The 24,942-nt window shown below is 35.9% G+C and overlaps 1 long non-coding RNA gene across 8 annotated transcripts in view; it reads right to left on the reverse strand.

Annotated features, from left to right (window-relative positions):
* Window positions 1–4,515: 4,515 nt before the first annotated feature.
* Window positions 4,516–24,942, reverse strand: part of LOC130812710 (uncharacterized) — a 28,117-nt gene continuing 7,690 nt past the window's right edge. For 3 of the 8 annotated variants that reach the window (XR_009042102.1, XR_009042104.1, XR_009042101.1), the window contains 4 exons: window positions 9,391–9,439; window positions 8,606–8,767; window positions 5,879–6,170; window positions 4,517–4,971 (listed from right to left, as the gene is read on the reverse strand). This is a non-coding gene — a long non-coding RNA (uncharacterized LOC130812710). Of the gene's footprint in view, window positions 4,972–5,878; window positions 6,171–8,605; window positions 8,768–9,386; window positions 9,440–16,673; window positions 16,704–24,942 lie in introns of all 8 variants that reach the window. The other 5 variants (XR_009042105.1, XR_009042106.1, XR_009042108.1 and 2 more) reach the window with 3 other exon arrangements.

A 24,942-nucleotide genomic window follows, 5' to 3' on the forward strand; every position in this document is an offset into this window, starting at 1 on the left:
CGAGGCGATGGCGATGGTGATGTCGCAGAGGCGGAGCCGCGGAGGACTAGAGCCAGAGAAACTAGAAAGAAGTCGAGAAGTCGAGAAGTCGAGAAGGCGGAGGATTAGAGGAGAAGTCGAGAAGGCGGAGGATTAGAGGAGAAGTCGAGAAGAGAAAAAAATTAGGGTTTTCGAGGATTAGATGAGATTTTTGAGATTTGAGAATGTACTCTACTGGATTTTTGATATTTCAGAATGAGAATGGCCCACTGCTCCCAGTTCCACGCCCATCCATTCAAAAATATAAAATTTAAAATTTTAAAGTTTAGGGTCCGGATCCGGGTCTTCATCTTAGGACCCGGACCCGGACCCGTCAAAAAAAATTTGATTCCAGACGCGGACCCGGATCCGACAGGTCTCAAAAATTAAGACCCAGACCCTTATAAAAGGGGCGGGTCCGGGGCAGGTCCTACAGGGTCCTGGACCCATGACCATCCCTAGGTGTTACAGCTTGGGTATTCCATTATTCTTTCTCTCCACGCCGTACTCTGCTTGTTCAAGGGTTTTTACTGGGGATTTTTTTCGGTGATCACGCGGTGTCGTGTGCTGGTATAGTGGGTATTAAACATCGGCATAATGTTGTGCGAGATACCCTTGTTGATTTTTGTTATTGATCTGGGATTTCAGCTAGAAAAGAGGTTGACATTGGGGGGTTTGGAGGGAACGATGGGGCCCTCAGACCTGCAGATGTATTATTTTATTCATGGGATCGTGGTCGTGATGTATTGTAACACCTTACTATTTTTCGCATAAAAAATTAAAAAATAAAATAAAATAAATAATAATAATAATAATAATAATAATAATAATAATAATAATAATAAATAATGTTGTGCGGTTAAGTTGCTTTGCGTCGCGTTATGTGTCAATGTCACGTTTTTGCATAGGCACGTATAACTTATATATGAGATATAAATTTTAAAAATATAAAATAATAAAATTTATCAGTATTAATTAAGGGGGTAGGTTATGGAAAGGTGAAAGGGGGGAATAATTGTAATTATGGGGTATAATAAAGTGGCCCTAATCAAGAAATGTAACCACTATAATAAAACCCCTCAAAACCCTAATTTTCATTATTCATTCTATCATCCAAGTTAAACAAAGAATAAAAAAATATCATCCTAATGTCTCTTGTGCCGCCACCTTTGGACGAAGGAGAGATGTTTCGGTTGCTCGATTTTTTGTCGAATCGATCTAAGCTTTGGAATTCGTATGTTTTAATCTGTAACTTTTTTAAAAAATTCTTTTATATCTTACATTCATGAAAAAAATAATATGTATGATGAAATTCTCTTAAAACTAATTTTGTATGTTTTTTTTATCACTCTTGATTTTTGTGTAGGAGAAAAAAAATGATAATATGAATGAAAAATGGATGGATAAATGCAGAAGTTTAAAGTTGGAATTTTATTATCTATGTGACATTCTTGAAAAATAAATTAAAGCTCTTTAATTGATGTTCTTTTCTATGTTTAAATGGTATACATATATACATGATATGAATATATTATTATTTCTTAAGATTTGCATTAATATTTATATGTGGTTATTCCTTAAGATTTAAATTTAGAATTTCGGATTTGACTAATTGGATGTATAAAAAAATATAATGGGATAAGATATAATTAAAATTTCAGTTTTATTATGATAATAATTTAGCTCTTGTAAATATTTGTTTTGTTTGATGGAAAGAAGATTTAAATTTTGAGATTTCGTGGTCATAACAATTTATCCGTTAATTGGTAAATAATGTGAATAAATATCAAATAAATTTAAAAAATTTGTAAAAGTTCAATTCGCACATCAAAAACTGCCGCAAGTAATATGTTTTGTTGTACGTTTTTGGAACAATTAGCTACTTAGATTTCTTATTCTATTACAATGTAGATATTTAAATAAGAACTAAATGGTTAAGTGTAAAGTCACTTGGATGTTGGTTTGGAATACACTCTAATGCGTGGTTTGGAATATCTGCCTCTGACGTGTACTGTGATCGAGACTTTACGTCCTTCAATAGTAATACCGCAAGTGTACGACGTAGCATAGTACGTCGGCAAGTACAGGTCGAATCCACAGGGAGTGGGGTGTATATCAAGGGATTCTCAATCAAATAGTTGGTTCAACAATTTATATATAGGTGTTTAACTAAAACAAGTAAATAAAGACTAAAGCTAAAACAACGTATAAAACAAGTAAAGATGCTAATTAACCAAGAATGTAAGATCAAAAGCAATACAAACACATCAAAAGCTAATATGATGATGAAGAGACAAATACTAGACTTTCTCACCAAAGTAGTGTTTACTAATCTTCAACCTAAGGTCATGGATAAGGGTTATAGGGAAGAACGAATCTTGGATACTAACGTTCTCTCTCGAGCAACAAAAGTTTCCTGAAACATACTCAACTCATAAACAACACAACCAAGCCAAAGTTAAAGAAAGCAATTTAGAATACATACATGGTGATAATACCTAGCCTAAGCCAAATTGAACTACTCACTCATATTGAAATTGAACATAACTAAAGACATTGAATTCATGATAAATAACAATAAAATTAAAAACAATAAAGTGTAGAGAATAAGAATTACTGAATACCAATGATAAACTCCATAAAGCTTCAATTGCAATTCAAATGCTTGATGAAATGCTTTAATAGAATTAACTTAATCTGAATTGCGTTAATGTATCAAATGATCTTCTATGATAAATCAAAAGCTTGAACTATCTAATAAATGCTTGACTAGAAAAATGCAATTAAGAATACAAGACAAGAATCAAGGAAATACATAAGGAAATTTAAAACTAACAAATACCAAAGAAAGCTTGAAGAACAGAAAAATGAGTAGTAGAACAAATACATAATGATCTTCTTCTCTATTTATAGGAGAGAGGACAAGTGGGGGGTGGTGGCTTCATGATTTCTCCACCACCCTATGTGTGAGATAAGTAGGCTATAGATGGGTGGCAAATAGGGGTGGTGGAGGAGTAGAGTATGAGAGGCATAAGAAATGGCTAGGGCATCCAATCAGCAGCTTTTAAAAGTATAATTATTTCTGACCGCCCAAATTGCTTGACCCGAGCGAATCCACTCGTCGTGTCGAGCGAGCATCAGGTACACAGGTCAAAATCTTTAAAAATAGAGCAGTCACCAAAAAAGGCTCCGCTTGACCTGTCCGCTCGACCCATTGAAAATGCTTATGTCGACATTCTAAAGCTACTGGATGTCAATAGTACTTTTGCTCGAAGCAAGCCAACATCGCTCGACCGGGTCAAGCGGCCTTTAGGATGGTCCTGCTCAACTTCTATCTCTAATACAAGTCTTTTTTATGTTCGAGAATGCTTGGCTCGACCTAGTTTTGACCAAGTGGGCTTAGAAAGGTCTACTTTAGCTCCTTTTGGCCTTATTTCCTTGACTTGGGTCATCAAGGCTTTGATTACTTGAGCTTTTGAAGTTAAGTGATTATTGTATGCGCCAAATGTACTTGGGTTTGTGATCAGTTTTGTTGAATATTACCTAAAATGCACAAAAACACCAAAATACCCATCCAAGCGTAAAATCCCAAATGAAGCAAGCATAGTGATGCAAAATCTCAATACAATAAAGCCAAATAATGGGGATAAAATATGAAGAAATTGCAACTAACATACTGTGTTTTGAACACCTGCGATGATGTTGTCCTTGACGACTAGTACACTGTTTGCAGGCTGGAACATCTGGAGTCAGGATTCTACCTTAGTATTTGAGACCTCGAATAACTATCTTTTTAGGTTTCGAAAGTTTAAAACTTTGATTTTCTTAAAGACTATATTATGTTTATTTGTCTTTTAGAGGCCCAAGGGGGTTCTCGAGTTGTATGAGGATTTCATTTAGATTTTCTTTTATTTTTCCGCTGCTATAATTTGATTACTGTAGTCTCTACCATCAGAATGTAACCCGTTCAGGGTGAAACAAATCATTGGACTTCTGTGTTTAAACTTTCATTAATGGTTCGTATGTCAACAGAGAACTACGACTTTATGTAGATTTTTCTAGTTGACTTTATCCGGGCCATTATATGTCTGTGTTGACTTGACAGGGTCTTCTCCTTTGGGTTATTCGATTTTGTTCTTGGACGAGTTGTGCATGATGCAGCTCATCGAAAGTAGTAGGAGTTGTAGTAGTAGTAGTAATAATAATAATAATAATAATAATTTGGGTCTTTTTGGGTCTTAGTGGTTGTCTAGATGGGATAGGAAATGGCCTTACTAGAAGTTCTCCTATCAAGCACCTTAGTGATCGTCATTGTTGTATCGGTGCCCGAAATATCACCCGACATTCTCTTACTTTTAATTTGGTTGTTTATACTGAGGCAGACGATACTTTTGTGCGTATGGGGATTTGGTTATGTGGAGTTTGCTACAAAACCCATACGCTTTGTTCTAAATGTCATTTTGCTAGGAGTGTGGATGTACAAAATATTCATTGTTTTTTTTTTTTAAAAAAAAATCTGCTTCTATTATAATTCAAGGTAACCATGGAGAGTTTTTTGTTTTTTCATGTCTAACACATAGTATCATATTTATGTGGATTACTATCAATGGTTAGTTATGGTTTTTTTTTTTTCTTGATTTTTTGATTTTATCTACCTCGTATTACTTAATTCCCTCGATTTTGTTGATAAATTTTAAGATTAGATCTGTACAATCAACTTCACAAAATGCCCTAAATCTTCCGTCAAGTCTAATTGACACAATCAGACTACCTCTCAAATAGTTACCCAGCAGACTATAGTGGTACTACAAAAGATAAGCCTTCTCTGGTAACTAATAGGATCAAAAACACCCTTTAACTGCAGACCTGTTTAGCTCTAACTCTGACTTTTGCTCAGATTCATGCTCGAAATCAATATTTTTGTCAACATCCGAGTCATCACTCTCCTGAAACCTGAAGAAACACACCACCAAAAAATACATCAGCTCTCCAACTGCAGTTCAGTAATAAAAGGCTAAGGGAAGGGGAAAAAAATAAACGTACCTGAAGAAACTACTCTAATCACACAACACATCATGTCAAAAATTGTAATAGCAAAAAAATATTCTTACAAATTGCTTACAGAAGGTTAAACTAGATCTATAAAAAAACATAGTTTTGTACTTTGTGTGATTGTATATAACATGGCAATGTTTCTAAGGTCAGTTAAAACAAAGGAAGAAACTAACATTATTTTGTCTATAATCACAAAAGAGAGGGAAAAAACATAAAACCTATGCGATATAATTAACATATCCTCATTACTTTAGCCCTACAAGAGATTAGTTTTGTGATTATGAATTATGACTTGGAAGTTTTCCCTTAACTTGCTCTTTATGTATATCAGTCACAACTCACTTATCTCTGTTTATTATTTCTTCTAAATTTAATCACTTAATTACTCTTCCAAACAAAACCCCTTTTGTTTTCTCAAAATCTAATTTGACAATATGCCTACTTAGGAATCCAGTCCTGGCAAGCAGAACTGGCGTCTTACAATAAATTCAAGGTACTTTATGATACTACCCAATTTGAGGAGCTACATTCAGCTGGTCTGACTTTTTTCTTTATTTTTTTTCCTCTAAAGCAAAATTTGCTTCATTAGGGATTGAACCAAAATGCTGCAAGTTAGTGGGTTTATCTTTGTTTTTTTCACTTTTGTGAGTGTAGGCAAGTAGGGTTAATGGTAATGACATGACACTATATAAGAAAATGGGGCAATTTTTAAGGGACATTTTAAAGTGGAATACTATGTATGTGACAAACAAATAGGGAGGAAGGGAGTAATAAACAAAGATCCATATATCTATAAGTAACTTACCCTAAATTTTGTATAGCCATCTTCACAGCATAAAGCGTCATATTTTTCTCCAGCATCAAGAAGAGAATTTAATAACTAAATATTGAATAGCATCCTTGACAATTGGTACTGTTGCAACCTGAGGTTACAATAGCAATAATAACACTAACCACAAACTGCAACTAACATATATCTCCAACATATCCTCCTTGGCCTTGTGGTTTTGAGGGAGATCCCGGAAGTCCCCAGCCAGGCGGATACACTCACGAACATTCTCAGGGGATACAAAATCAAGCGCAACTTTTATGCTTGACTGACCAACAGAGTTTCAATAAATCAGTTGAGCAAAATCAAGGACAGACTCATCAAAACCAAACCCCCCAAGTTCTTATCCAAGAGTTCAATACATGTAATACATTCTAGATTGCTCATAGTCATGTATATGTTTGCATATTATATTACATATTTAGAAATAAAAAAACTAAAATCATTTAGAGACTATATAAATTATGAACACAATTCAATTTGAACAAAAAAATAGCATACAACAAAATACACCACCTTCAAGTTTCTAACTTATACTCTCTTCTCTCTCCTCTCCTTGTAGAAGTTGCTTATTGATTTCTTCTTCCATAATTATTACAGCATTACCGTTGCCAAACTATGAAAAATGAAATATTATCCCCTTAATTATTCCACTGTAAGTTTAGCCCTATTAAATATCACCCCGGTAACATGGAATCTAGGCATGCCCTTAAAATCTATATTCCTCCCTTTATTTACACTTAATTCATGGAACTAAGCTCAAATATAAGTTAATAAATAATGTTATGGTCTCAAAGGGCTACCTAAGTCCACTTTACATCTACAAAAAGTATAGATAAGTTTAATCAAATAAGATCAGTCCAGATAACTAAAACTCAAACTTGACCTAAAAAACACTCTTTTTTATTTTATATATAGAAAAAATAATTATTGCTTCATTTTTGAGCAATGCCACCCTATCTCAAATGATAAAAGGGTCATTCAGATAGTAAAAATGAAACATGAAAATACATGATGTCAAATTACCTTCTTATTTACCACCACATTTGCACACTTTCGCCTAATAACTTAGATGGACTCGAAATAATAGAACTCCAAAGAATAAACGTGACTGCCTAATTAGCTCATACAATCTTAACTGGTTTTGCATATTACCATGTTGGCCTCTTAAGGTTTTGATGATGACTTCACTTTTAAATAAACAAACATATTTTTAGAGATTGTTTTGTAGGTATATATATCCGATTGTGAATCGTTGATGAAGCCTATGACTTGGTTCGTGGAAGATGTACATGTCTTAATATGTCCAAGATGTTAGATAAGTGTTATAATGTTCAAGGTAGACGTACAATCTACTGTTACTAACATGAACATTCTGACTGAAGTTGAAGCTGGAGACAGTACGCTGTTCCCACGATACAGGTCTGGAGAAGACATTGACTGGAAGTTACGAAAATTACGTTTTCTGTTTTTAGTTAATGTAAAAGGTTAAAAGTTTAATTAGTTGCTTGATTAATTTAATTTATTAATTGGCAAAAAGTTTTTTTAAAACACTTAAAATATGGAGAAGACTTATTCCTCACTTTGAATAAGTCTCCTATAAAATCGGACGCCCAAGAGATTTATTCTCTACTTTGAACGAGTCTCCTATTATTTAGAATCTTCTTGGTGACTCATGATCTGTTAACCGTACAAGAGAACTGCAGTCATTTTCCACCTCTATCTTCAATAACTTCCCAACTTTCTTTGGGAGCAAGTAGGTAAATGGAAGTCATGGGGTGAGTGCACTACATGGTAATCGTGGGTTGAGTGCACTGATGGCTGTTCCCTTTATAAACGAGGGAAGCTACGCTAAACCGATATCCATCTAAGAGTGTCCTTAAGGTGAGATCAAAATAAGAAAAATATTTTGTTCATGAATTTGCCAATTAATTCTTTATATTTTTCTTGAGCAATTACTTAATTTTAATCTTCTTAAGAATTGGCCTTGTAAGGGTTGATGTGTGATTTGTTGTAATTAGACTTGTGGGAAGTCTAAGGGTATAAGAAAACAGAAACGTGAGAAGAGAAATAGAAAGGGAGAATAGAGAAAGAAAATAAGGCATAGAGTAGAGAAGCTTCAAGTGAAGCAAACATTGTTTTGTGTAATTGTAATTGATTGCCTAAACATAGTGAGAATTTTGAAATCCCGGGGGGTCGTGGTTTTTTCTTCTTATTAGGCCAAGAAGGTTTCCACGTAAAATCTTTGTCTCCTTTTTATTTCTTGCTTCTTAAGCTTAAGTTTTGTTTTGCTAGCTTAAAATTCCGCAAGTCAGAGCAAAAACGTAGTACAACTCAATACACAACAATTCACCCCCCTCTCTTGTTGCATTTGATCATCTCTTCATATTCCAACATACCACAAGAAAACTCAAGTACTAAAACTCAGGAAAACTCAAGAATTGGCCATCCAATGAACATATTAGCCCTATATAAAGAATTCTGAAGTGTTACTGTAGCTATAATCAAAAGAGGGAACTTTATCCAATAATAAAATTAACTTATATCTCATTTCAACACTAATTGGAACAATTATTCAAAACAACTCTTACGAACATATTCCCAAACAAAATTTGCCAACAACACAAATACATAAAAACAATTCAACAATATATATCCAACGACACAAAGCCATCATCAAATTAGTGAGAAAATAAGGAATACCTCATAGAGATTTGGTGACCAACTTTTTGGTAGACAATGGATTACATATGACAAGTGGCGGGCTCAAGCTTGGAAGGGAATAAACTATAAACGGCCGGAGTCGGAAAAAACCATTTATACCAGTAATCCACGCAACTATCTGATCTACCCCATTTTCTCTCTCTGCAATAAAATAAACCACATCAATAGCCCTGAGGTTGTTTTGTTTATTCATTAATAAGAGAAAAGAGAGCAAGATGCAAGGTTTGGCAAGCAAAAGTTTTGCCAGAAACCCATATAAAACTGATGAGTAGCTAGTTACCATGTAAACATATAAGATTAGTACACGTCTAGTATAACCTAATACATGCATGTTTAAACAGTAATCAAAGGTTTACACTACAGCTAATACCTGCCACTAAGGAAAGTCTCTTCCAACAATTTTCTTTTCTATTTTAATTTTTTTTCATTTTTAATGTAACTCTTGGTGTTTGAATTCGATTTATTACCACATACTCTACTGAAATTCTAGTTCATCTCATCAAATTCAAGCCCCAATATAGCTCTCTTTGTTATACCCAAAGAGAGATAAAGTTGTGTTATTTTAATTGATAAGTAACAAACCTTAAGCCAATATCTAGATGCTATTGTTTCTACTGTCTTGAGAGCCCTATTCAAATCAGATGAGTATATAGTGGATACATTAGACTCCTTTGATAGTCTCTCAGAAACCTTAAAAAAAAGGATTATATTCAAGTACTCAACAAGATAACCTAGACTAGAGCAGAATAGCATAACTCACTTACTATGATGGCTTGTTTTCTCCCAACCTCATTTAACTCATGTCAGTATGTCCTGGGATCATTAACAAAGAAGTAGAGATTAGAGTGATAAAACGACACCAATAAGAGCACCTGAAAGGCTGAAATAACCTTATCATTGCATATTAATATAGCAAGGATTCAACAATATATACTATCTAGGCATCTAGCAGGTTCTTTACAAGAGTAAAGTTTGTGCAATGCTATGGACTCTAGTCATTTTTGTTTCTGATAGGTTCTGCAAATGTTATTGAGAAGAATAGAAACCAAGCTTGCTAGACGAAAAATATAGCCCAAAATTACCTTGTGATATAAAGAATACACAAAATAGCCTGAATTTTGAAACAGAGAATACCGATAAAGGAAATCAAATACTTGTTTAAAGGCAAAAAATGGACATCATTAGCATGAAGCTTATCCTCTATAACCCATGAATCTTATAGCCATTTCCTGCAAAACCCAAGATTCCTTCCCAAATTACTTAGAACAATGCAAGCTTAAGTGCTTAACCAATCAAACAACAAATTTCAATGTTCGAATTCAAAACCTAAACAAACCAAACTCAATTCAATTCAATTTCTAACTTCGATTCCACAACAAATCCGCTTGTTAACTCATATGAAGTTCTTCTTGCTTGAGAATATCAACGTAAATTGCACATAGAAAATTTTAGCAACAAAATCAGTTTGTTAAATCTCTCATAACTTCAGTAAATATGACAAAAACATCAATTATAATGTCATAGAGCTCTTATCCAACAACTTTGAAAAGTCACATTTCACAATCTTAAGTCTCATCTCCACTAACATCCCAAACATTCTTTAAGGCAAAGGTTAACTTGTAAGAAAATCTAATGTCCAATTCATAAGTACCTCGTTCATTATCCCACTATTCTTTAGTACCTTGTTCCATGTCCAGAAATCCAGGAGCACTAATGTCTTAAAATTTGCTTTAAATAAATAAATAAAAATTTGCTGTATGAGTATAATTAAGCTTCAAACTGTGAATCAAATCTAACCCAAAGATGATGCTTACCACTTATCAATTTTAGCATTCTAAATAACCTAAGTAAAAAATTAAAAACTAAAATCCATTTAAAGTACAATCCTTCCTACACATATAACTCAAATTGATCAATATAACTATAGAAAATACCTATTGATCATACCTTATTTTCTGTACTTTTCCATTTCAATTTCGGTTTTATGAAGTAGCATTTAGACTTAACAATATAACAATTAGAGAAATTACTTTATAGAATAGTTTTATTGATGTAATTCTCTAAGATGATAATACTAGATTTTTTAGAAGGTCATTATGTAAATATATCATTTCAAGAAAAGAAGAAGAAGCAAGCAAAGAATCGGATCAGACTGAGATGCGCGGCCCGCGTAGTTTTACGCGGCTCGTGCGAGCGCCACACAGAGTTTTACACGGGGTACGGAGTTCAGTCTGTAGGCTGGGCAGCTATTTCACTTTTCCCATTTCGGCTTTCATTTTCAATTAGATGTTTTGAGGGGTTTGGGAGGCGACTTGCAAAGAGCAATGATGAGCAAATCCAATGGCAAGAAGCTTCATCAAATCTTTATAAATACGCAAGAAAGCTTAGGAATGAGATCATCTTGTAATTTTTCATTAAAATACTTCTTGTTCATTACTGTTTTGCCATGGTTATGGAGCTTCAAGCTTAAAATTTCATTTCTTAAGGAAGGATGAATGGAAACTTCTAATCACTCAATGTAAGAATTACTCTACTTAATATACTTTTGATTATTGAAAAGTTCTTAATATAATCTTATGAATATTGCTTCAATTGGAAATCAACTATTGTTCTTATTATTGCAATATTCATTTATGCTAAATCTATTTGCAAAATCAGTTAGTTTTGTACTTAGATTAATGGTAGCAACTAGTTCTAATTGTGAATGCAAATTATGAATGATTAGAATCTAAATGAACTTTTCATTTTGATTGAAAACTCTTTGCTTGAATAGTTTTAGCAAACCTATTAATTCTGTTTTCTTAAAGCTTGTTGGATTGAATTCATTCTGTGATTGAAGTGAATTAACTAATGATAAGAACTTTACACTCAATCTGATTTTGATGTTTAGCTACACTTAAGGAGAATAGAAGTATAATCATCTTCGCAATAGGTAGTCAAAAAGTGAATTTCTTAAGTAAAGTATTCAATGGTCAATAAGAAACAAGAAGTATACAATCAACTTAACTCAAGATATCCTTTCCATCGATTTTTAGAAAACACCATTGTTATATATCTCACTTAGTTCATTGCTTGTTCAAGTTATTTTCTTTTAGAAAGAAAAATCAACCCCCCCTCTCTTTGTGTTATTGATTGTTTTCAATTTCATCTTCCAAAGCACATATCATACTAAAACCTTCTCAAATCCCATTTCTCTATTGATACGAACCTTACTACCCTACTACATTAAGTTGTATTTGGAAAGTAAGTGAATTTATTTTGGTTAGAGTTTAGGCAACTGAGAAATAACCTACCAAATTTTGGCGCCGTTGCCGGGGAGAATTGGCGTGTTTGTATGTTTTAGTGTGAATTTTTGATTGTGTGCTTTCATTCCTTGTTTATGGTACATACTCTTAACTCTAACAAGTAGGAATTACAGTACGATCCTGAATTGGAACTAACCCTTTTCAGGATAAGGAAGGAATTGAGAAACAATTTTCTAGAGTTACCATTTGTAGAAAAAGTAGAAGGAGAAATGACTCGAAGAGAGAATCGTACCTTGTGGGAGCTCACTTCTCCCAATATTGATCAACAACCCTTGTGCATTACATATCAACAAGAAGATAAAAGTGGCACTTTTGAGCTTAAGTGGGGTTTAATCCATTTACTACCTTCATTCCATAGGTGAAATGGAGAGGATGCCAACAAGTTTTCATCTGAATTTCATGTGGTTTGTGGTGGTATGAGACCGAATGGAGCAACAGAAGAGAAAGTGAAATTTAGAGCATTCCATTTTGCCCTAAAGGATGCGGCTAAGGATTGGCTTTATTACTTACTACCAGGTTGTGTTACCACTTGGGCAGAGATGAAAAATGATTCCTTGAAAAATACTTTCCAGCTCCAAAATCATCCACTCTAAAGAAAGAAATCAGCAACATTGAACAAAATTGTGATGAATCATTTTATGAGTATTGGGAAAGATTTAAAAGGTTGTGTGCGAGCTGTCCCTATCATGGGTACCACGATGAAGATCTCGTTAGGTATTTTTACAATGGGCTTTTCAATGATGATGTAAGAATGATAAATGCAGCTAGTGGGGGTTCCATTCTCAATAACACACTGGAATCTGCAAGGGCATTGATAGAAGAACTGGCTGAAGGTTCTAGGCAATTCAACAAGAGATCCCACGATAAAAGAGCAATTAGAGAAAATGTTAGCACTGAGTCTAAGGTTGGCAAACTAGAATATCAAATGCACGCATTAACATCAATGATGAGAGATTTCATGGTTAAGGGAAAAGCACAACAAGTGAAGTCATGTGACATTTGCTCTTTTAATCATCCTACAGATTCTTACCCTCAGTTACAAGAAGAAGGCAATGAAGAAGTTAGTGCAATTGGTTTTCAAAACCAAGGGTTTCAAAAAAGAAATGATCCATTTTCCAATACATACAACCCAGGGTGGAGAGACCATCCAAATCTCAAGTATGGGAATCCATCAGGGAATCAACAACATCATCACAACAATCATTCTTCAAGCCACAACAACAATCCTATCCTAGACCCCCACATCACGGTCAAGGATCAAGTTTGAATTCCAATATGTCCATCGAAGAAATGTTGAATACTCTAACAAAGAACATGATTCAATTCCAAGATGAGACTCGTTCTAGCATCAAGAACATTGAAATACAAATGGGTCAAATCTCAGGAGCAGTTAGCAAGTTAGAGGCTAGAGATTCAGAAAAGTTGCCATCACAAACAGAACCAAATCCAAGGATCAATGCTATTGCTATGACTCTTAGAAGTGGAACAGAGTTGCAAGGTAATGAGAGAACCATAGCAAGAGATAAAGAACTCCAAGAAGAAACTGTTGTGCATGAACCTTCATCTCCTGAAGATCAAGCAACCTTGTCACAAGAAGAGAAGAATGTTGCAACTGCACCCTTACCACCATATGAACCGATTCCACCTTTTCCAGAGGCATTGAAGGAAAGGAAAAAGCATGAAGCTGACAAGGACATCTATAAGGTTTTCAAGAAGTTTGAAGTAAACATCCCTCTCTTAGATGCTTTGAAGCAAATTCTAAGATATGCCAAATTTCTTAAAGAACTTTGTACGGCAAAGAGAAAGCAAAGATTAAAGGGAATTCAAAAGGTGAAGATGAGCGAGCACATTTCAGCCATATTTCAAAGGAAGTTACCGCGTAAATGTGGAGATCCAAGTATGCTCACTGTCCCTTGTATTATAGGTGAGCTTACATCTCAAAAACCCATGTTAGACTTAGGAGAATCAATCAATGTAATTCCATATTCACTATATAAGTCTTTGAAACTTGGTACATTACATGAAACAAGTGTTGTGATACAATTAGCCGACATGTCTAATGCATATTCTAAGGGAATACTAGAGGATGTCTTAGTTAAAGTAGGGGATCTTATATTTCCTGGTGATTTTTATGTTTTAGATATAGAACATGATAAACATGCAGCACCTATCTTGCTAGGTAGACCTTTCATGAAAACTGCCAAGACTAAGATTGATGTAGATACAGGATCACTTACCATGGAATTTGATGGTAGTAAGGTAGAGTTTGACATTTATGACTCTATAAAATTTCCGCTTGAGGACCATTCTTGTTTTGCTATTGATTTAGTTGATACCTCTAGTCAAGATATGTTTGATATAGATGGCCAAGATAAACTCAAAGTCGCCAATGAGCATGATTTGAATGAAAATAATGAGGAATATGTTTTGAGTGCTGATGATGCAATTATGGATAGCCCACAATCCAAGGCAAAGGAAGAAAAGCATAATTGCATCATTGCACTTGCTCAACCCATTGAACCTATGGAACTTGCTGATTTTTGCTTGAAGACTAAGGAGGATCATCTTCAAATTGGATTAACCATCAACATGGAAGATTGGCAAGATTATGAGGTACCAAAAGAAGAGCTCCCAGCAGCACGCAAACAGAACAGAAGCATACAAAGAAGCATGCCAGCAACAGAACAAGTAGAGTATCAATCTACCGGGCAGCCTAGCTTGCGAACCATGGAACGCCCAACCTGGTGCACGTATGAGCGAGGAAATCCAAGGGTTGTCATCTTTGGACATGAAATAAGAAACCAGGACCCAAGGATGATGGAGCTAGCTCTCACAGAACCCACGAGAACAGCTCCAAGGTCGCGTGTTCGCCAACTGTTTGATAATGGCTGATTCAGAGGGCAATTAGAACTGCCAGCCATCACTTGCTGAGCAGCAGACCTTGAGGCCCTTCCACAGAGTCAACGTGAGCATCCCAGGATACACCAAGGGTAGTTTTGGAATCTCTATACATGGAACTTTCCATCAAGACCTTAAGTGCCTCCTAACGATCACAGAAAGACACCAAGAAAGGGAGCTAAAGGTCCCCTATCAGACAGATCAGGCTGGAAGCATATTTAGCTTTCTGTTTTAATTTTCTTAATTTTATACGTGTTTTAATAATAGGCACGGAGTTAGTTTAGTTTGTTAGGCTCCTAAAACTAGCCGTTAGAAGCTCTCTATATAAGGGCATCCTCATTGTATGATGGACTTCAAATTTGGTTTTATGAATTTTTATTCAAAGTAATTGGTGCAATTACAAACCTGAGTGTGTTCTTTGTGAGTGAAGCAAAGAGGGTACTCAGTCAATTCCACGAGAGTTAAGAGAGTGAATCTTAACTTGAGTGTGAGGAGGAGGCCAGGGACTGAGTGAAGGTTCATTGTCTCCACCCACGACATAGAACCATTCATCCGAATTGTTCTTATCACCCTTCTGTTTTCATACAAAACAGAAGGTTTTATCTGTTCTTTGTGTGTCACGAGGGGTCGTGGCATCAATCTTGAAGGCTTTAAGCGGGTTCTTTGATCGACCATCCCCATACTCGCATCAATTGGTATCAGAGCAAGACTGTAGAGTAGGGACACGATCAAAGGAGTCGAGAAAATCAGGTATAAAGAGTCATTCATACGTGCTGATAAGAAGTAGTCTGGAAAATCAGGTATTGTGCCATTTTTTTAAATTTTCACGAATACAGGTACGAATTCAGTCTTAGACTTTCATAATTCGATCTTTCTTTGTTAATTACTCATTTGTGATTAAGTAATACGTGTTATATCTTGTCATTACATGAATTTGATTGTGGAATGCGAATTTCTAAAATTCTGATTTTCGCATGAATGAATGTTCTTCAATTTAATTCTTGATATTTGTTTCTGAGTCATCATACAGATCAAATTTTGTTCACTAATTTTAAATTCAATTCTTGTATGTTCTGAATGAATACTCATTGAAATTTCAATGCAATTGCGATTTAAACATTCGAACAAAAGTCTTCGCTGAGAAAACTAATATATGCGATTTTGATTCTTGTAATTTGATTCTCTGATTGTTGTGGATGTGATATCTATTAGGAATTGAATAAGAATTGTGCTGAATCATTGAGTATTGCGTTTGCTTTGAGGAAAATTTATAATAATAATCTGACTTGTGAAATCTGTTCTGAAAAATTAGGGTTTGCATTTGCTTTTGCGTAAATTATCTGAAACAATTAATATCATTAGATTAATCATTGAATTCATGTGCGAAATTTATAATCCATGATATCAAATTCTCGGTTTTTCATTGCATAATCACAATTAGAACCAGAAAACCAAAAGTTAGGGTCAGAATTCCTTTTGTTTCCCAGAAATTCGTGTGCATTGATCACTTTTGTGAGAAATTTTGTTCTTCTTTCTGTATGTTTGGCTAAAATTGATTCTAAGCAAGAGATTTTGGTGTAAAATTTTCAAAGAATCTAAACTATAAGTTTCTGGGTGCTTTCCTTTTGCTGCTGTCAAAAGACATTAAAACCATCTGTGCTGTATTGTTGTGCATTCATCCTTGTTTCTGAAAATTTTGCTGTTTAAGAATTTCTTGCATTGTGGTATTGAGAACATCATGAACACGGATGAGAGATTTGCTGAAATGGCCCTTGCCATTCAACAACTTGCACAAAGAGTAATCAAACTTGTCCAAAATGAGGAAAAATTAACAAGTCTTAAACCTCTATCTCCACGCAAGACCATGACTACTCCTACAAAACAAAACAAAACAAGTTATGCCCTGACTAAACATGACTGCTACAAGGGAGTTCAGAATGGAAGAGAATCTAGGCATTTGACCATGAAGAAAACTAATAAGGAAATAAGCTATGTTCTGAATCAGAGTGAATATCACAAAGAAATTCAGAAGGGGAAGGAATCTGTGCACATGATCACTACAGAGATCAGTGAGGAACAAGTCAGACAACAAACCAAAACATTAAGTTCAGTAGAAGATGAAGCATTAAACACCGAATTGATCAAAGCTATACCTATTGATGACATTGAATTAAAGAAGGAGGATCTGTTCACTACAAGGATTAATGAAGAACAAGTCAAACAGCAAACCAAGGCATTGAATTCATTAAAGGATAAAGCGTTAGACATTGAGTTGATTAAAACTATACCTGTTGATGATGGTGAATCAAACAAACTGCACTTGCAAGATTTATCTACATGCTGTGAAATGAGTGGCTTTTATTTCATGGAAGACACTATCATTGACATCCATCCTGTTTGCAGGTATTATACAAATGATGAACAAAGGACTGTAAAGGTGCTGCAACCACAAAATGGATTCAAAGAGCAAACTATAGTAGAAGAGGAGCAGTGTAATATCCAAGCAGAAGGCGCCATCAAGCCAAAGGAACTGCAGGAAGGAACATTGGCATGGATACATGTTAATGATCTCCTTGACAGCCACGGAATCTCGAAGGCATTCAACGTAGATGATTCTAGAAAACATGAGGGCAACGCAGAATTGAGGACAATTCTGTTTAAAGAAGGAGGGATTGATGCAATTATGGATAGCCCACAATCCAAGGCAAAGGAAGAAAAGCATAATTGCATCATTGCACTTGCTCAACCCATTGAACCTATGGAACTTGCTGATTTTTGCTTGAAGACTAAGGAGGATCATCTTCAAATTGGATTAGCCATCAACATGGAAGCATGGAAAGATTATGAGGTACCCAAAGAAGAGCTCCTAGCAGCACGCAAATAGAACAGAAGCATACAAAGATGCATGCCAGCAACAGAACAAGTAGAGTATCAATCTGCTGGGCAGCCTAGCTTGCGAACCATGGAACGCCCAACCTGGTACACGTATGAGCGAGGAAATCCAAGGGTTATCATCTTTGGACATGAAATAAGAAGCCAGGACCCAAGGATGATGGAGCTAGCTCTCACAGAACCCACGAGAACAGCTCCAAGGTCGCGTGTTCACCAACTGTATTATAATGGCTGATTCAGAGGGTAATTAGAACTGCCAGCCATCACTTGCTGAGCAGCAGACCATGAGGCCCTTCCACAGAGTCAACGTGAGCATCCCAGTATACACCAAGGGTAGTTTTGGAATCTCTATACATGGACCTTTCCATCAAGACCTTAAGTGCATCCTAACGATCACAGTAAGACACCAAGAAAGGGAGCTGAAGGTCCCCTGTCAGACAGATCAGGCTGGAAGCATATTTAGCATTCTGTTTTAATTTTCTTAATTTTACACGTGTTTTAATAATAGGCACGGAGTTAGTTTAGTTTGTTAGGCTCCTAAAACTAGCCGTTAGAAGCTCTTTATATAAGGGCATCCTCATTGTATGATGGACTTCAAATTTGGTTTTATGAATTTTTATTCAAAGTAATTGGTGCAATTACAAACCTGAGTGTGTTCTTTGTGAGTGAAGCAAAGAGGGTATTCAGTCAATTCCACGAGACTTAAGAGAGTGAATCTTAACTTGAGTGTGAGGAGGAGGCCAGGGACTGAGTGAAGGTTCATTGTCTCCATCCACGACATAGAACCATTCATCCGAATTGTTTTTATCACCCTTCTGTTTTCATACAAAACAGAAGGTTTTATCTGTTCTTTGTGTGTCACGAGGGGTCGTGGCATCAATCTTGAAGCCTTTAAGCGGGTTCTTGGATCGACCATCCCCATACTCGCATCAATTGGTATCAGAGCAAGGCTGTAGAGTAGGGACACGATCAAAGGAGTCGAGAAAATCAGGTATAAAGAGTCATTCAAACGTGCTGGTAAGAAGTAGTCTCGAAAATCAGGTATTGTGCCATTTTTTTCAATTTTCACGAATACAGGTACGAATTCAGTCTAGACTTTCATAATTCGATCTTTCATTGTTAACTACTCATTTGTGATTAAGTAATACGTGTTATATCTTGTCATTACATGAATTTGATTGTGGAATACGAATTTCTAAAATTCTTATTTTCGCATGAATGAAAGTGCTTCAATTTAATTGTTGAAATTTGTTTCTGAGTCATCATACATTTCAAATTTTGATCAATAATTCATTTAAATTCAATTCTTGTATGTTCTGAATGAATACTCATTGAAATTTGAATGCAATTGCGATTTAAACATTCGAACAAAAGTCTTCGCTGAGAAAACTGATATATGCGATTTTGATTCTTGTAATTTGATTCTCTGATTGTTGTGGATGTGATATCTGTTAGGAATTGAATAAGAATTGTGCTGAATCATTGAGTATTGCGTTTGCTTTGAGGAAAATTTATAATAAAAATCTGACTTGAGAAATCTGTTCTGAAAAATTAGGGTTTGCATTTGCTTTTGCGTAAATTATCTGAAACAATTAATAACATTAGACTAATCATTGAATTCATGTGCGAAATTTGTAATCCATGATATCTTATTCTCGGTTTTTCATTGCATAATCACAATTAGAACCAGAAAACCAAAAGTTAGGGTCAGAATTCCTTTTGTTGCCCAGAAATTCGTGTGCATTGATCACTTTTGAGAGAAATTTTGTTCTTCTTTCTGTATGTTTGGCTAAAATTGATTCTAATCAAGAGATTTTGGTGTAAAATTTTCAAAGAATCTAAACTATAAGTTTCTGGGTGCTTTCCTCTTGCTGCTGTCAAAAGACATTAAAACCATCTGTGCTGTATTGTTGTGCATTCATCCTTGTTTCTGAAAATTTTGCTGTTTAAGAATTTCTTGCATTGTGGTATTGAGAACATCATGAACACGGATGAGAGATTTGCTGAAATGGCCCTTGCCATTCAACAACTTGCACAAAGAGTAATCAAACTTGTCCAAAATGAGGAAAAATTAACAAATCTTAAACCTCTATTTCCACGCAAGACCATGACTACTCTTACAAAACAAAACAAAACAAGTTCTGCCCTGACTAAACATGACTGCTACAAGGGAGTTCAGAATGGAAGAGAATCTAGGCATTTGACCATGAAGAAAACTATTAAGGAAATAAGCTATGTTCTGAATTAGAGTGAATATCACAAAGAAATTCAGAAGGGGAAGGAATCTGTGCACATGATCACTACAGAGATCAGTGAGGAACAAGTCAGACAACAAACCAAAACATTAAGTTCAGTAGAAGATGAAGCGTTAAACACCGAATTGATCAAAGCTATACCTATTGATGACATTGAATTAAAGAAGGAGGATCTGTTCACTACAAGGATTAGTGAAGAACAAGTCAAACAGCAAACCAAGGCATTGAATTCATTAAAGGATAAAGCGTTAGACATTGAGTTGATTAAAACTATGCCTGTTGATGTTGGTGAATCAAATAAACTGAACTTGCAAGATTTATCTACATGCTGTGAAATGAGTGGCTTTTATTTCATGGAAGACACTATCATTGACATCCATCCTATTTGCAGGTATTATACAAATGATGAACAAAGGACTGTAAAGGTGCTGCAACCACAAAATGGATTCAAAGAGCAAACTATAGTAGAAGATGAGCAGTGTAATATCCAAGTAGAAGGCGCCATCAAGCCAAAGGAACTGCAGGAAGGAACATTGGCATGGATACATGTTAATGATCTCCTTGACAGCGATGGAATCTCGAAGGCGTTCAACGTAGATGATTCTAGAAAACATGAGGGCAACGCAGAATTGAGGACAATTCTGTTTAAAGAAGGAGGGATTGATGCAATTATGGATAGCCCACAATCCAAGGCAAAGGAAGAAAAGCATAATTGCATCATTGCACTTGCTCAACCCATTGAACCTATGGAACTTGCTGATTTTTGCTTGAAGACTAAGGAGGATCATCTTCAAATTGTATTAGCCATCAACATGGAAGCATGGCAAGATTATAAGGTACCCAAAGAAGAGCTCCCAGCAGCACGCAAACAGAACAGAAGTATACAAAGAAGCATGCCAGCAACAGAACAAGTAGAGTATCAATCTGCCGGGCAGCCTAGCTTGCGAACCATGGAACGCCCAACTTGGTGCACGTATGAGCGAGGAAATCCAAGGGTTGTCATCTTTGGACATGAAATAAGAAGCCAGGACCCAAGGACGATGGAGCTAACTCTCACAGAACCCACGAGAACAGCTCCAAGGTCGCGTGTTCACCAACTGTTTGATAATGGCTGATTCAGAGGGTAATTAGAACTGCCAGCCATCACTTGCTGAGCAGCAGACCTTGAGGCCCTTCCACAGAGTCAACGTGAGCATCCCAGGATACACCAAGGGTAGTTTTGGAATCTCTATACATGGACCTTTCCATCAAGACCTTAAGTGCCTCCTAACGATCACAGTAAGACACCAAGAAAGGGAGCTGAAGGTCCCCTGTCAGACAGATCAGGCTGGAAGCATATTTAGCATTCTGTTTTAATTTTCTTAATTTTACACGTGTTTTAATAATAGGCACGGAGTTAGTTTAGTTTGTTAGGCTCCTAAAACTAGCCGTTAGAAGCTCTCTATATAAGGGCGTCCTCATTGTATGATGGACTTCAAATTTGGTTTTATGAATTTTTATTCAAAGTAATTGGTGCAATTACAAACCTGAGTGTGTTCTTTGTGAGTGAAGCAAAGAGGGTATTCAGTCAATTCCACGAGACTTAAGAGAGTGAATCTTAACTTGAGTGTGAGGAGGAGGCCAGGGACTGAGTGAAGGTTCATTGTCTCCATCCACGACATAGAACCATTCATCCGAATTGTTCTTGTCACCCTTCTGTTTTCATACAAAACAGAAGGTTTTATCTATTCTTTGTGTGTCACGAGGGGTCGTGGCATCAATCTTGAAGGCTTTAAGCGGGTTCTTGGATCGACCATCCCCATACTCGAATCAGCTGAATTGCAGGAAGTTTTGCAAGATTTAAAGAAGCAAGAACAACTCCCACTTCTTCCTTCGCATTTAGAGCCATTACCACTAACCATACCCAAGGAGAATTTGTTACCATATGTTTTCCAGGCACCCAAGGTAGAACTTAAGCCATTACCTGAACATTTCAAGTATGTATTCCATGGGGAGAATGAGATCTTGCCATTAATTATTTCATTCAAGTAGACAAGAGAGCAAGAGAACAAGTTGGTTGAAGTCTTAAAGCAACATAAGGAGGCCATGTGATGGTCGTTTACAGACATCAATGGCATAAGTCCTACTACATGCATGCATCAGATTTTGTTGGAAAATGATGCCAAGCTAGTAAGACAACCCCTAAGAAGGTAGAACCCACCAATGATGGAGGTAGTGAAAGCTGAAATTTTTAAATTAATGCAAGCAGGTATTATTTATCCAATTTCTGATAGTGAATGAGTGAGTCCTACTCAAGTTGTGCCAAAGAAAACTGGTATTACTGTAGTGAAGAACCAAAATGGTGAGTTGGTTCCAACACGCATCCAAAATGGATGGCGTGTATGCATTGATTACCGTAGGCTAAATGCGGTGACTAGAAAAGACCACTTTCCATTGCCTTTTATTGATCAAATGCTAGAAAGGTTTCTTTGATGGATATTCAGGTTATTTGCAGGTACCTTCTACTCCAGAAGATCAAGAAAACACAACATTCACATGCCCTTTCGGCACATTGGCTTGTAGGCGCATGCCTTTTTGACTTTGTAGTGCACCTGCTACATTCCAAAGGTGTATGGTGAGTATATTTTATGAATTTATAGAAAACTTTGTGGAAGTTTTCATGGATGACTTCACAATCCATGGAGACACATTTGATGAATGTTTGAATCATCTTGCGTTAGTACTTAAGAGATGTATAGACATTAATCTCGTGCTAAACTCAAAAAAATGCCATTTATGGTTGAACAAGGAATTGTGCTAGGTCATGCAGTGTCTGCAAAGGGTATCGAGGTAGATAAGGCAAACATTGACATCATACAATCTTTACCCTATCCCACTAATGTTTGAGAAATAAGATCTTTTCTTGGTCATGCAGGTTTCTATCGTAGGTTTATTGAAGGCTTCTCCAAGATGGCAGTTCCATTATGCAGGTTGTTGCAAAAGGATGTAGAGTTCATTTTTGACGAAAGTTGTAAGAAGGTGTTTGATACGCTAAAGAATAAACTCATCTCAGCTCCAATCATTCAACCCCCAATTCGGTCACTTCCATTTGAGATCATATGTGACGCAGGTAACTAAGCTACTGAGGCTGTGCTAGGACAAAGAATAGGAAGGATTCCACATGCTATATACTATGCGTCAATGACCTTGAATGAGGCTCAACACAACTATTCAACCACTAAAAAAGAGTTGTTGGCGGTAGTACTTTCGTTAGAAAAATTTAGATCTTATTTGCTTGGTACAAAGGTTATTGTATATACTGATCATGCAGCCCTACGTCACTTGATGACAAACAAAGAGGCAAAGCCAAGATTAATAAGATGCATTCTTTTTTTAAGTGAGTTTGATTTGGAGGTAAAAGACAAAAAAGGCACAGAAAACGTGGGAGCAGATCATTTGAGCAGGATTAAACCACATGAAAGCATGAATTCAAACAAAGATGTCTCATTGAAGTATAACATTCGTGAAGAATTTCTAGATGAGCAACTGTTCGCAGTCAACGCTTACCATCCATGGTATGCTAATGATGTAAATTTTCTTGTTTTTGGCAGGTTTCCCACATATTTCACAAAATCTCAAAAAGACAAGCTAAGAAGTGAAGCCAAACACTACATTTGGGACGATCCATACCTATGGAAATAGTGTGCGGATTAAATCATACGAAGATGTGTCCCTGATGGTGAGGTAATTTCAATTTTAAAATTTTGTCATTCATATGCTTGTGGAGGCCATTTCGAACCTAGGAGAACAGCAAGGAAAATTGCAGACTGTGGATTTTATTGGCCTAGTTTGAATAGAGACGCTTACTACTTTTGTAAGTCATGTGATAAGTGTCAAAGAGTAGGGAATATTTCTCAAAGGAATGGGATGCCACAACAACCTCTTTTATATTGTGAAATCTTTGAGGTTTGGGGCATTGATTTTGTGGGACCATTTCCAACTCTTTTGGTTTTATTTATATATTAGTAGCTGTTGATTATGTCTCGAAATGGGTGAAACCAAGGGCCACTCGAACTGATGATTCTAGAATTGTTGCAGATTTTATCAAAGCTAACATCTTTTCTAGGGAACTCATTTTTGCAACCAAACCATTGGGGCTTTATTAAAGAAATATCATGTGACACACAAGATATCCACCGCTTACCATCCACAAACAAAAGGGCAAGCAGAAGTATCAAATAGAGAAATCAAGTCCATCTTGGAAAAGACGATCAATCCAAATAGAAAAGATTTGAGTTTAAGGTTGGATGATACACTATGGGTATACAGATTAGCCTACAAAACACCGAAAGGAATGTCAGCATACCATCTTGTTTTCGGGAAATCCTGTCACTTGCTTGTTGAGTTAGAACATAATGCGTATTGGGCCGTAAAGTGTGTCAACATGAGCTTAGAGGAGTCCGGTTTGTGTAGAAAATTATAGCTACAAGAGTTGGAAGAAATTAGAAATGAGGCTTATGAGAATGCTGAAATCTATAAGGCAAAGACTAAGGCTTGGCATGATAAGATGATAAGCAGGAAGACCTTTGAAGTCGTTCAAAAGGTTCTTCTATTCCAATCCCGCCTTCGTTTATTTCTAGGAAAGCTGAGATCCCGTTGGATAGGACCATATATAGTTGTCAAAGTGTTTCCACATGGAGCTGTGGTAATTCAAAGTGAAGAAACTTCTAAAATCTTCAAGGTAAATGGGCAACGATTGAACCCATACTATGAAGGTTTTCAGCTAAAAGAAGTGGAAGAACAAAGCTTAGACGATCTTGTGTACTGAGGCATCGGAAGCACTAAGTCGTGCCAACGACGTTAAATATATAGAGCTTCTCAGGAGGCATCCCGAGTTTATGTTTGTGTTAATTTTCATTATTGTGTTTAGTTTGATTTTCTTTACATTACACATTTTATTTTATTTTATTTTTTTACAGGTAACCAA

This window comes from Amaranthus tricolor, chromosome 5, assembly GCF_026212465.1.
Source record: "Amaranthus tricolor cultivar Red isolate AtriRed21 chromosome 5, ASM2621246v1, whole genome shotgun sequence".
Classification (NCBI taxonomy): Eukaryota; Viridiplantae; Streptophyta; class Magnoliopsida; order Caryophyllales; family Amaranthaceae; genus Amaranthus; species Amaranthus tricolor.